This window comes from Saccopteryx leptura, chromosome 1, assembly GCF_036850995.1.
Source record: "Saccopteryx leptura isolate mSacLep1 chromosome 1, mSacLep1_pri_phased_curated, whole genome shotgun sequence".
NCBI lineage: Eukaryota > Metazoa > Chordata > Mammalia > Chiroptera > Emballonuridae > Saccopteryx > Saccopteryx leptura.
Genome location: NC_089503.1, coordinates 58,956,176 through 58,969,333, shown reverse-complemented (window position 1 = coordinate 58,969,333; position 13,158 = coordinate 58,956,176). Strand labels below are relative to the sequence as shown.

Genomic DNA, 13,158 nt, shown 5'->3' with positions numbered 1-13,158 from the left:
GACCAAATCTTTTCCTGCTTTGTCTTTCTAGTAGGAAGACACAGTGCTTGGTAATAGTAGGTAGGCCAAAATGTTTGTAGAATGAATAAATGGATGAAAGACTATACTGGGACAGAGCATACTTGAAACTGAATTGGTATGTAATTGTAGTGAACATCAGTGGGAGGCTGCTAAATGTAATTTTTCATCTTTTCCTCCTTATAACAAAATTATAATTTTATTATAATAATCTATCTGCCTCCAAAAAGTCATATGCTTTTGTAATCCAGTCATAATAATCCCATTTTTCTTGCCAGGGACAGATTTAGGATAAGTATATGAAGAAATTCTGGCTAATGAGATGTAATGGGGAGTTTTCTGGAGGGATTTTGGGAAAAGTTTTCCACTTATAAATAGAGATATATGAGGCATCTTTCTTCTTTGGACTTCATAGTATCTAGAGATGTTAACCTGAATTATGACAGCCATCCTGTGATTAGTGAGGAAGTTAATGTCTAAGAGCAAAGTCAATACATGGAGTAATACAGAGCAGAAAGACAGAAGTGTGGCCTGACCAGGCTGTGACATAGTGGATAGAGCATCGATTTGGGATGCTGAAGACCTAGGTTTGAAACCCAGAGGTCACTGGCTTGAGCATGTGCTCATCCTGCTTGAGCACGGGCTCACCAGCTTCAGCGTAGGATCACTGGTTTGAGTGTGGAAATCAAAGATATGACCCCAAGGGCCCTGGCCTGTTGGCTCAGTGATAGAGCATCGGCCTGGCGTGCAGGAGTCCCAGGTTCGATTCCTGGCCAGGGCACACAGGAGAAACGCCCATCTGCTTCTCCACCCCTTCCCCTCTACTTCCTCTCTGTCTCTCTCTTCCCCTCCTGCAGCCAAGGTTCCATTGGAGCAAAGTTGGCCCGGGCGCTGAGGATGGCTCTGTGGCCTCTGCCTCAGGCACTAGAGTGGCTCTGGTTGCAACAGAGCGACGCCCCAGATGGGCAGAGCATCGCCCCCTGGTGGGCATGCTGGGTGAATCCCGGTCGGGCGCATGCAGGAGTCTGTCTGACTGCCTCCCCGTTTCCAACTTCAGAAAAAAAATAAATAAATAAATAAAATAAAGATATGACCCCAAGGTCGCTGGTTTAAGCCAAAGGTCGTTGGCTTGAACAAGGGATCATTGGCTCAGCTGGAGTTCCCCCAATTAGGGCACATATGAGAAAGCAATCAACGAACAACTAAAGTGCCACAACTATGAGATGGTGCTTCTCATCTCTCTCCCTTTCTGTTTGTCTGTCTGTCTGTCTCTCTCTCTCTCTCAAAAAAAGAAAATAAAAATAAAAAAAGGACAGAAGTACCTGGTCTTTGCGGACATTGCTGAGGAGATTAACCAGCGGAAGTTGTTTTAGCTTGTGACTTTATATGATTTGTTCTGGTGGGTTTTTTTTTTTGTTTGTTTGGTTTTTTTTAGCTGAAATATTCCTAAGTGATAATGTTAGTAAATGAATAACTTAGAAAACAAGTTATGTCTTTTTATCTTCTCATCGGACTACCGTGGAGATGGACAAAGTACACATGTCAACTCTGTTGTCATCTGTTGTCTGTATCAGACAACAGCTGCAATGTAGTTATTTTTGCAAGCCTCCACTGGAAAGACTGTTTGCACACACTAACCTTGATGGTCTCACTCCTGGGCAACAAAAAACAATTAGCATGTCAGGTGAAGCCAGGAAAACAGATTTTAAGATCAGTGATACAAAAACTTCTTACTTTTACTGATGAAAGTAATGAGAATGTTCAACCCAATTCATTACCCCATAGCTGATATTTCCAGCCCAAGGGGAGAGTCCTAATAGTAATAGTTTTCAGGATACTTGAAGATATATATTGAAATTGATTCTGGGGAGTATTTTTACTTTTTCTCTGACTCTTACATCTGCTCAAATTCTGCCTGTATGCCAAGATGCAGCTGAGATTTCACCCTTGTCATAAACAATGCGTCAAGAGGTAACCTCTCTATCCTTTCATCTTTTACAGCACTAATTGCCTTTGTACTTTATTGGGCAATTGGTCATGCAATGCTTTGTGAGGTTTCTATTTATTGTTTTGAAATGTTGTTCAAATCTTTATTATTTAACTTTTCATATGTCTTTCTTCTTCAATTACATTGCAAATACTTCAGTGGAAGAATAAATGTCAAGGTATCCCCAACAAGCACCTCATTGATTGGATAATAAATTGTCAATTTATTAAATTTTCAAGCAAACAAATACCATATTTTTCGCTCCCTAGACGCACCTGACCATAAGACACACCTAGGTTGTTGTTTTTTTCTTACACCTAGGGTTTTAAGGAGGAAAACAAGAAAAAAAATATTCTGAACCAAATAGTGTGTTAAAATATTTAATAAAATACCATATTTTTCACTCCATAAGACACGCGGGCATTTCCCCTCCACTTTTGGGGGGGTAAGGTGCATCTTATGGAGTGAAAAATATGGTAATTGTTCATTGTACATTTTCAAGATACACTGTTAAGAGTCTGTTGAAGTGAGAGATTTAGCAAAGCAGTCAGAAATCTCATTAGAAATTTTCCTTGTATTTTGTTGCTGAGAGCTCAGCAGATTTGGGGGATTGCAAAAAGATCTTTAAAGTGTAAAGTGTATAGGAATTCCATGGTAATAGGTATATGGAGTCAGATAAGGCAGCATTTGTTTAAGTGTTTATATGAAGTTGAACCCCTATGCTTTATTTTTTTTTCTCCCCTTTCCTCAAAACACGCACATTGCCTTGTGTTTCATTTGTCCATAACAAATGTTGAAACACATTAAACAATGTATACAGGTATATAGTCTTGGAATAGGTTCATGGGTATTTGTTGTACTGTTCGTTTTAAATTGACTTTCTTTTTTAGAGCAGTTTTACGTTCATAGCAAAATTGAGGAAGGTATTGCCCATATATCTCCTGCCCTGACACACAAATAGCTTCCTTTGTTATCAATATCCTCCACCAGAGTGGTATATTTATTACTATTGCTGAACCTACATTGGCACATTATTGTCAGCCAAAAACTAGTTTACTCATGGTGGTACACATTTTATGAATTTGGGCAACTGTATAATGACAGGCTAACATTTAGTATCATACAGAGTAGTTCTACTGCCCTAAAACTGATCTGTTCAACCCTCCCTCTCTCTGAACATCTGGCAACACTGATCCTTTTTACTGTCTCCATGTTTTGGCTTTTCTAGAAATATTAACATTCAACATACACATCCAGTTAACATGAACATTAAGCCTCCTTTTCACCTTATCAGGATGAAAGTAATAAATGATACCTGTGATGTTTGTACATAACATGATGTATTGACCATTATTTACTTTTACCTTTTTATTGAGATATAATTTATATACTATAAAATTTACCTTTTTGGAGTGTACAATCGAGTGGGTTTTAGTATAGTCACAATGTTGTGCAACTGTAACCACTATCTAATTCCAGATAATTTCATCACCCCAAAATGGAAGGGCTAATATGAGGCCTTTTGTGTCTGGCTTCTTAGTGTAATGCTTTCAAGTTTCATCCATATTGTTTCATGTCTCAGCACTTCCTTACTTTTTATGGATGAATAATACTCCATTGTATGAATATACTAGGTTTGGTTACCAATTCCATTTTTTGGCTATTAGGAATAATGCTCTTGTGAACATTTTTGTACAAGTTTTTGCGTGGATATAACATTTTCTATTCTCTTGAGTGTTTACCAAGAAGTGGAGTTGCTGAGTCATATGATAACCTTATGTTTAACAGTGTGAGAAAGTGCCAAACTGATTTCCAAAGTGGTTGCACCATTTTATATTCCTAGCAGCAATTTATGATGGGTCAAAGTGCTCCACATCCACTCCCATACTTTTTTTCCCCTGTTTTTACTTGTTAGCCATCCTAGTGAGTTTGAAGTAGTATTTCATTGTGGTTTTGATTTGTGTTTTCCCAGTGACTAATTATATTGAGCATCTTTTCATTTGGTTATTGGTCATTTATATGTCTTCTTTGGAGAAATGTCGACTTAATCCTTTGTTTTTAATTGGCTTGTTTTTCTTTTTATTGTTGAGTTATAAATTTTATTAAATATTCTGGATATTCAATGCTTATGAGATCTACAATTTGTAAATATTTTCTCCCATTCTGAGTGTTGTTTTTTCACTTTCTTGATAGTATACTTCTGGCACATAAAAGTTTTCATTAAATTCTTTTTTAAAATTTATTTATTGATTTTAGCAAGAAAGGAAGGGAGAGAGAGACAGGAACATGAATCTGTTCCTGTATGTGCCCTGACCAAGGATCAAACAGCAACCTCTGCACTTTAGGATGATGCTCTAACAACTGAGCAATCTGGCCAGGGCAAAAATTTTAATTTTTAATGCAGTCCAATTTATCTATTTTTCTTCATTACTTGTGTTTTTGTATCATATCTACGGGACCATCTCTAAGAAACTTACCTATTCTAAGGTCACAAAGAATTACACCTACATATTCTTCTAAGAGTTTTATAATTTTAGCTCTTATATTTAGGTCTTTGATCCATTTTGAGTTAATTTTTTTAAATTTAAGTAAGAGAAGTGGAGATAGAGAGACAGACTCCTGCATGCACCCCAATTGGGATCCACCCAGCAACCCCTCATCTGGGCTAATGCTCTGCCTGTCTTGGGTCCAATCTCACAACCAAGCTATTTTAGCACCTGAGGCAGAGGCTCCACAGAGCCATCCTCAGTGCCTGGGACCAACATGCTTGACCTGAGCTATGGCTGTGGGAGGGAGAAAAAGAGAATAGGGAGGGGGAGCAGAGGAGGAGCAGGTGGTCACTTTTCCTGTGTGCCCCAAACAGAAATTGAACCCTGGACACATCAGGTTGACACTCCAGCACTGACCCAACCAGCCAAGACCCACTTTGAGTTAATTTTTTTTATTATTATTTTTTTTTGTATTTTTCTGAAGCTGGAAACGGGGAGGCAGTCAGACAGACTCCCGCATGCACCCGACCAGGATCCACCTGGCACGCCCACCAGGGGGCGATGCTCTGCCCATCCGGGGCTTCGCTCTGTTGTGACCAGAGCCACTCTAGCGCCTGAGGCAGAGGCCATGGAGCCATCACCAGCGCCCGGGCTATCTTTGCTCCTGAGTTAATTTTTTAAATGATATGCGGTAGGGGGTCAAGATCATTCTTTAACAAGTGGATGTTGGTTATCCAAGCACAAATTATTAAAAAGACTATGCTCTTTCCAATAAATTGTCTTAACATCATGTTGAAAATCAATTGACCATAAATATATGGGTTTATTTTTGCACTATCAATTTTATTCCATTGATGTACATCTGTATCTTTATGGTGGTACTATAGTGGTGATTGTTTTGGCTATTCTTGGTCCTTTGAGTTTCCATATGAGATGCAGAATTAATTAGCTTGTTAATTTCTGCAAAAAAATTCCAGCTGATATTTGGCTAGGAAAGCTATCAAATCTGTAGATCAATTTGGAGAGTATTTCCATCGTAATATTATCTTCATGAACATAGGGTCTCTTTCCATTTAGTCAAGTCTTCTTTAATTTCTTTCAATGATATTTTGTACCTTTCAGTGTAAATATCTTGCTTTTCTTTTGTTAGATTTATTCTTAAGTACTTGCAGCACTTTTAGTTGTTCATTGATTGTTTCTCATATGTGCCTTAACCAGGGGCTCCAGCCAAGCCAGTGACCTTGGGCTTCAGCCAGCAACCTTTGGGCTCAAGCCAGTGACCATGGGATCATGTAGATGATCACATGTTCAAGCCTGTGACCCCATGCTCAAGGTGATGAACCTGTGCTTAAGCTGGATGAGCCCTCACTGAAGCTACCAACCTCAGGGTTTTGAACCTGGGGCCTCAGTGTCGCAGGTTGATGCTCTATCCACTATGCCATCACTGGTCAGGCTATAGCTATAAATTTCTAAGTAATGTTTTTGCTGCATCCCATGAGTTTTGTTAGTTTGTGTTTCTTTTTTCATCTGTCTGAAAGTATTTTCTAACTTGCCCTGTGCTTTCTTATTTTCTCTATTGTTTAGTTAGATTTCCTTCTGTTATTGATTTCTGATTGCATTCCATTATAATATAAGAACATATTTTGAGTGATTTCAGACCTTTTAAACCTACTATGCCTTGTTTTATGGCCTAAGATAAGGTCTGTCATAGAGAATATTTCATGTGCAATTGAGTTATTATACACACTGTTATTGCATGGAGTGTTCTATAGATGTCTGTTAGGGCTAATTGTATACAACGTTGTTCAAGTCCCCTATTTTTTTTTCTTTTTAAAAAATTTTTTGTATTTTGCTTAAGTTGGAAACGGGGAGGCAGTCAGACAGACTCCCGCATGCGCCCGACTGGGATCCACCCGGCATGCCCACCTGGGGGCGATGCTCTGCCCATCTGGGGCGTCGCTCTGCCGCAATCAGAGCCATTCTAGCGCCTGAGGCAGAGGCCACAGAGCCATCCTCAGCGCCCAGGCAAAGTTTGCTCCAATGGAGCCTTGGCTGCGGGAGGGGAAGAGAGAGACAGAGAGGAAGGAGAGGGGGAGGGGTGGAGAAGCAGATGGGCGCCTCTCCTGTGTGCCCTGGCCGGGAATCGAACCCAGGACTCCCACACGCCAGGTGGATGCTCTACCACTGAGTCAACCGGCCAGGGCCTATTTTTTTTTCTTTAATTTTTTAAATTAATTTTTAGAGAGGAGAGAGATTGAGAGAGAGAGAGAGAAAGAGAGAAGGGGGAGGGAGGAGCAGGAAGCATCAACTCCGATATGTGCCTTGACCAGGCAAGCCCAGGGTTCTGAACCGGTGACCTCAGCATTTCCAGGTCGACGTTTTTTCCACTGCGCCACCACAGGTCAGGCAAGTCCCCTATTTTTAAAATTATTAATCCCTCTATCTTCTGGTAGCACCTTGCCCTAGTACTGTGTTACACTTGGTTATCTGAGTCCAGAGCCTTTTGAGTTCAATTCCTCCTTAAAGAGAATGGTTTATAACTACTATTTATACAGTCTTTGATACAGTTCCCTTGTTTTTGACCCCTTTCTTTATCCCTGCCTCTTGTGGTACATAGTGCTTCACATTACTGAGTCTTTCTGGGGTTCTGCTTGGCTTATTGGCTTGCTTCATTTTACTTTCTCCCCCAGTAAGCATTTTCTTTTTTTTTTTAATTATTTATTTATTTATTCATTTTAGAGAGGAGAGGGAGAAACAGAGAGAGAGAGAGAGAGAGAGAGAGAGAGGAGAGACAGAGGGGGGGGGAGGAGCTGGAAGCATCAACTCCCATATGTGCCTTGACCAGGCAAGCCCAGGGTTTTGAACCAGCGACCTCAGCATTTCCAGGTCGACGCTTTATCCACTGCGCCACCATAGGTCAGGCCCCAGTAAGCATTTTCTATGCTGTTTAGTATGTTATTACTGCTCTATCTTTGTCTATCAATTTAAAATATTGGGTTATAGATGTCAAAGATAGAATTTCCATTTTTATTTTTTATTCTTGTTTTGGAACATTTCAGAAAAAGACGGAGGCAGAAACATCCTTAATTTACCATCCTAAAACTGGGTGTTCGTTGGCATTTTCTGAATAATGTGGTTTATTATCTCACTGGATAGGTTCAACTACAAACCATTGTAATGACTTTGATATTTTTATTTTTACATAAAACAAAATCCTAGTCACTTTGTGCTATCTAAAACTCTGAAAAAATATTCACAAAAAGATGGTTTTTCTTGCCATCTTAGGCAAGTTACAATTTGGCTGTACAGTCTGTTGGCATTTCAATACAAATTGGTCTCACTTTTCTGTCCTGAGATGCTCTGTTCTTTACATAAACAGCAGTAGAAGCAATTATTTTCTTCTACTCAGTAAATTATTATCTCTTAGTAGCATTGGAGTGATTCACTCTTCTGTACATCGTAGAAGAGACTTTATTATTTGTGGTGGATAGAGTATGAGGAGAGAAGAGCTCCAGCAATGTGTCAGGTATTACACATTCTGGACTAGTATAAAAAAAGGAATCTCTTCCTCCACTGCAATTTCAAAGCCTGGAAGTAACACCTCACATTTAAGGCTCTGACAAATCACATTATTCATAACAAGGACCATGACTCATATAGGTGGAACTAAATGGAATTATCAAAAAATAGATTATGTAGATCAGTCTTTAGCAAAAATATCTTCTGACTTGGCTTATAAATTGGCTATAATCACAAGAAGGCACATTCCTTATCCTCCTCTGAATAAACTTTATACTCCTCCCTTGCCAAGGTATTTGGAAAGTGGGTTTTGCCATGAGGCCTCCTCTCCCCCTTTGTGCTTATAGTCCTTTGAAAATGAGAGTTGCTTAAACAAACCTTGGCTTAAGTGTGCTCATTTAATTGGTCACCTTGAATTATTGAGCATTTGTTATTTTTATGCTTTGTATATTGACCTACTATTATTTTTAGTAGCAATGATTATAATAACCTGCATAGTGGGTTAGAAGGGCTTCACATTTGATAGAATTTGAATTCTTGCCAAAGCTATTATTTGTTTTCAATATGAGCAATATGATTTCAGTCCCTTTTACTGGACAGTTTATCTCCTATTGATTTCCTGCCTCTTCTAAAGCAATAAATCCCTTTTAGGAAGTAGAAAAAAGAAAAAGGCAATTCCAGTTTGATCACTATTACTGTATTATACACACACACACACACACACACACACACACACACACACACTGTATTGAGTGCCTAATATTCAGGGAATCGTGTGAGCTGTTTTAAGGAATTGAAGGATGAGACTGTTAGATGCTTTCTTCTGAAAGTAACAATAATGACAAAGACATATTATGAAGACATTATTAAACATAAAGACATTTATTATTTTGGTATAGAGAAATACAGAGGAAGGCCAGTTCCAGGGGTGGTAATGCCTTTTAGCTTTTTGCTTAGCCATCATCAGTGGGTTGGCTTTTTTTATTCAAGATTACATATTAATGTTCACAACATGTCTTAGCTGTAGATATATCCTTATATAACCAACCCAGTGGCAGCAAAGTGGCAGTTTTTCCTCATCTATCTTTTTTTCATCAACGAAGAAAATTTATCTTAGAAGTCTCTGGGATGTTTCCTTCATCTGCTACTGTCTCAGATCAAGTTAGGTGCCTACAGCTTAGTTAAAGGGAACTTGGAAAAGTACCTGTCATTTCCAATATGTATTGTAGAAGTGTGTGTGTTGCTGTTGTTGTTGGACAGACAAATAACAGTGTCTGCCACATGGAGTATGATGAAATCTCAGTCCTCCTTCAAGAAGTTTTGTGTCTCTTGGGGTAGAAAAGAAGTTTTGATTATATTACAATTTGTATATGGTAGCTTCCTGTACACACTCTTGGGCTTCAAATTAACTGTCCATTTTAAGGTAATAAAAGAAAACTACTCTAGGTACTTTCGATTTAGAGCTGATGTTCTCTTTCTCCAAAATGCTCTTGCCTTTCTACCTCCACATGCCGAATTCCTTTCAAACTTTAAAAAATGCTAAAAAGAACCCCATTTTATTTATTTCATTTATTCAGCAAAAAATCTGTTACCTGCTTACTATGTAGCAAGCATTATGAAGTGTTGGGGGTACAGAACCTGAGCTCTGACCTCTTGGAGCTTACAGTCAGGTAGGGAAGACTACCAATTGATAATAATTGATGGAGAGGAATAGGGCACAATGGGAGGAACGGCAGCAGTACTTATACTATTTCTGTTATGGGAGAAGACAGAAGTCTTCTTGAAGACTTTCTAAAGATGATACCTGAAGGATGAGTCAGACTTGGGAAGTGGAAGGGAGGGGAAAAGAGCACAGTGTGTAGCAAACTATGGAAGTGAAAGTGTCCTTGAAAAAGGCCTCTTTAATTCTTCCTTCTTCCAAGTAATTTCTCCATTTGATGAACCCCATAGCACTTAACAGGTAACTTTTAGACCACATAACTTTTAGACCACATGTTTGGGCTCAATCGCGCCAAATTTATTTTTCTCTGAAGGCAAAATAAATGATTTACACATGTAGTCAATAAATAAGACTACAGCTTCAGAAGATAATGAGGCTATATTATGTGTCAATACAAAAAACATTGTCATGCCTGACCTGTGGTGGCACAGTGGATAGTGTTGACCTGGAATGCTGAGGTTGCCAGTTCAAAACCCCAGGTTGTTGAGTCAAGGCACATATGAGAAGCAACTACTACGAGTTGATGCTTCCCACTCCTCCCCCCCCCAATTTCCCTCTCCTCTCTCTAAAAATCGATACATAAAATCTTTAAAGAAATTGCCATGTTAGTTATATTCACATTACACTTTGTTGTCATGTCTCCTTAAACTCCTCTTGGCTGTGTGACATTAACTTTCATATCTTCATATTTTGGGTCATGAATTGGGTTGAAAATCTCCTGAAAATTATAGATCCTCTCCAGTGGTGGGCTTCCAATAATTTAACAACTGGTTCTCTGCCCTAATGACCATTTTAAGTATAGAAAAAGATACACCGAAAGGTAGTTTATTATTTCATGCATTTAATACTTAAGAATAAAAGAGGTATACAAAACTAGATTATAGCCTGACCAGGCGGTGGTGCAGTGGATAGAGCGCCGGACTGCGATGCCGAGGACCCAGGTTCAAGACCCTGAGGTCACCAGCTTGAGCGCGAGCTCATCTGGTTTGAGCAAAAAAGCTCACTAGCTTGGACCCAAGGTTGCTGGCTCGAGCAAGGAGTCACTCAGTCTGCTGAAGGCCCGTGGTCAAAGCACATGTGAGAAAGCAATCAATGAACAACTAAGGTGTCGCAACGCACAACAAAAAACTAGTGATTGATGCTTCTCATCTCTCCGTTCCTGTCTGTCTGTCCCTATCTATCCCTCTCTCTGACTCTCCCTCTGTCTCTGTAAAAAGAAAAAAACAAACAAACTAGATTATAAGTTTTAAAATAATAATAAAAAATATCTGACAGCCCTGGCCGGTTGGCTCAGCGGTAGAGCGTCGGCCTAGCGTGCGGAGGACCCGGGTTCGATTCCCGGCCAGGGCACACAGGAGAAGCGCCCATTTGCTTCTCCGCCAGGGCACACAGGAGAAGCGCCCATTTGCTTCTCCACCCCTCCGCCGCGCTTTCCTCTCTGTCTCTCTCTTCCCCTCCCGCAGCCAAGGCTCCATTGGAGCAAAGATGGCCCGGGCGCTGGGGATGGCTCTGTGGCCTCTGCCTCAGGCGCTAGAGTGGCTCTGGTCGCAACATGGCGACGCCCAGGATGGGCAGAGCATCGCCCCATGGTGGGCGTGCCGGGTGGATCCCGGTCGGGCGCATGCGGGAGTCTGTCTGACTGTCTCTCCCCGTTTCCAGCTTCAGAAAAATGAAAAAAAAAAAAAAAAATATCTGACAAAAAAACATTAAAACTGTTGAGATATTTCCATATTGCTTCTTTTTTAAATTTTTTTTACAGAGAGAGAGTCAGAGAGAGGGATAGATAGGGACAGACAGGAACGGAGAGAGATGAGAAGCATCAATCATCAGTTTTTCCTTGTGACACCTTAGTTGTTCATTGATTGCTTTCTCATATGCGCCTTGATGGGGGGGGGGAGGGGGCTACAGCTGACCGAGTAACCCCTTGCTCAAACTAGCGACCTTGGGTCCAAGCTGGTGAGCTTTGCTCAAACCAGATGAGCCTGCACTCCAGCTGGCGACCTCGGGATCTTGAACCTGGGTCCTCCGCATCCCAGTCTGACGCTCTATCCACTGTGCCACCACCTGGTCAGGCTCCATATTGCTTCTTGATTGGCATCTTCACTTGCAATTTTTTTCACCTATGGAAGGAATGAACATTATTATGGATGCTTAGAAGACGCTGTTGAGCAGATGAATGTTAAAAAAGAGTAAGGAATGTAAATTTGTGATTTCCACATTGGGCAGCTGCCCAGGTGCCCACCTTACAGAGACTCTGATTTCAAATGCCATGTTTAACAACCGGTTTGCTGAACTCAACAAAAATATTATGTATTGGTTCTGCTGAACCTGTGTGAACCAGCTGAATCCAACCACAGATCCTCTCCAAAGAAAAATGCACATGTTTCAGATGACTAATTTAAGGGAGGCCTATCCATAGCAGATTTAGAAGCCCTGCTTTAGGAGGAACAGAAGAGCTTTAAAACATCCCCTTCCGGCCCTGGCCGGTTGGCTCAGTGGTAGAACGTCCGCCGGGTGTGTGGATGTCCCAGGTTCCATCCCTGGTCAGGGCACACAGAAGCAACCATCTGCTTCTCCATCCTTCCCCAGTCCCTTCTCTTTCTCCTCCCCCCAACCCCTGCCCCATCCTACCGCAGCCAAGGCTCCAATGGCACAAGTTGGCTCTTGGCACTGAGGATGGTACCATTGCTTCACCTCAGGCATTAAAATGGCTTTGATTGCAATGGAGCAACAGCCCCAGATGGGCACAGCATCGCCCCCCTAGTGAGCATGCTGAGTGGATCCCTGTCTGGCGCTTGCGGGAGTCTGTCTCTCTGCCTCCCCACTTCTCACTTCAGAAAAATACAAAAAAAAAAAAAAAAAAAAATCCCTTCCCCATGTTTGGGCTCAATTAGGCCAAATTATTTATTTATTTATTTACTTACTTACTTACTTATCAAGTGAGAGGCAGGAAAGCACAGACTCCCGCATGCATCCCCACCGGAACCCACTTAGCAACCCCTCTCTGGGGGCTGATGCTCTGCTCATCTGGGGCTGCTGCTCTAATGCTTGGGCTACTGAGCTATTTTAGTGCATGAGGCAAGGCCATGGAGACATCCTCAGTGCCCAGGGCCAACTTGCTCATTCGAGCCAGGGCTGGGGAAGGGGAAGAAAGAGAAAGAGATTAGAGAGAGGGAGAGAAAGGGGGAGGAGGGGAGAAGAAGCAGGTGGTCGTGCCCTGACCAGGAATCTAACCCGGGACTTCCACATGCTGTTGCTCTACCACTGAGCCAACAGGTCAGGGCAATCAGGCCAAATTTATTGTGTGACCTCTTTGCAACGTTTATTTTCCCTTCTATGTGGGCCTCAGTTTCACCATCTGTACAATGAAGGGTTTGTACACAACTGCAGAGGTGGGAGTCACCTAGTTGTCAACATCTGAGGAA

At 41.1% G+C, this 13,158-nt stretch overlaps 1 protein-coding gene across 1 annotated transcript in view; it reads right to left on the bottom strand.

Moving 5' to 3' along the window:
• MRPL48 (mitochondrial ribosomal protein L48) overlaps positions 1-13,158 on the bottom strand; it is a 358,297-nt gene that overhangs the window by 92,937 nt on the left and 252,202 nt on the right. The gene's annotated exons all lie outside the window — the stretch shown is intronic.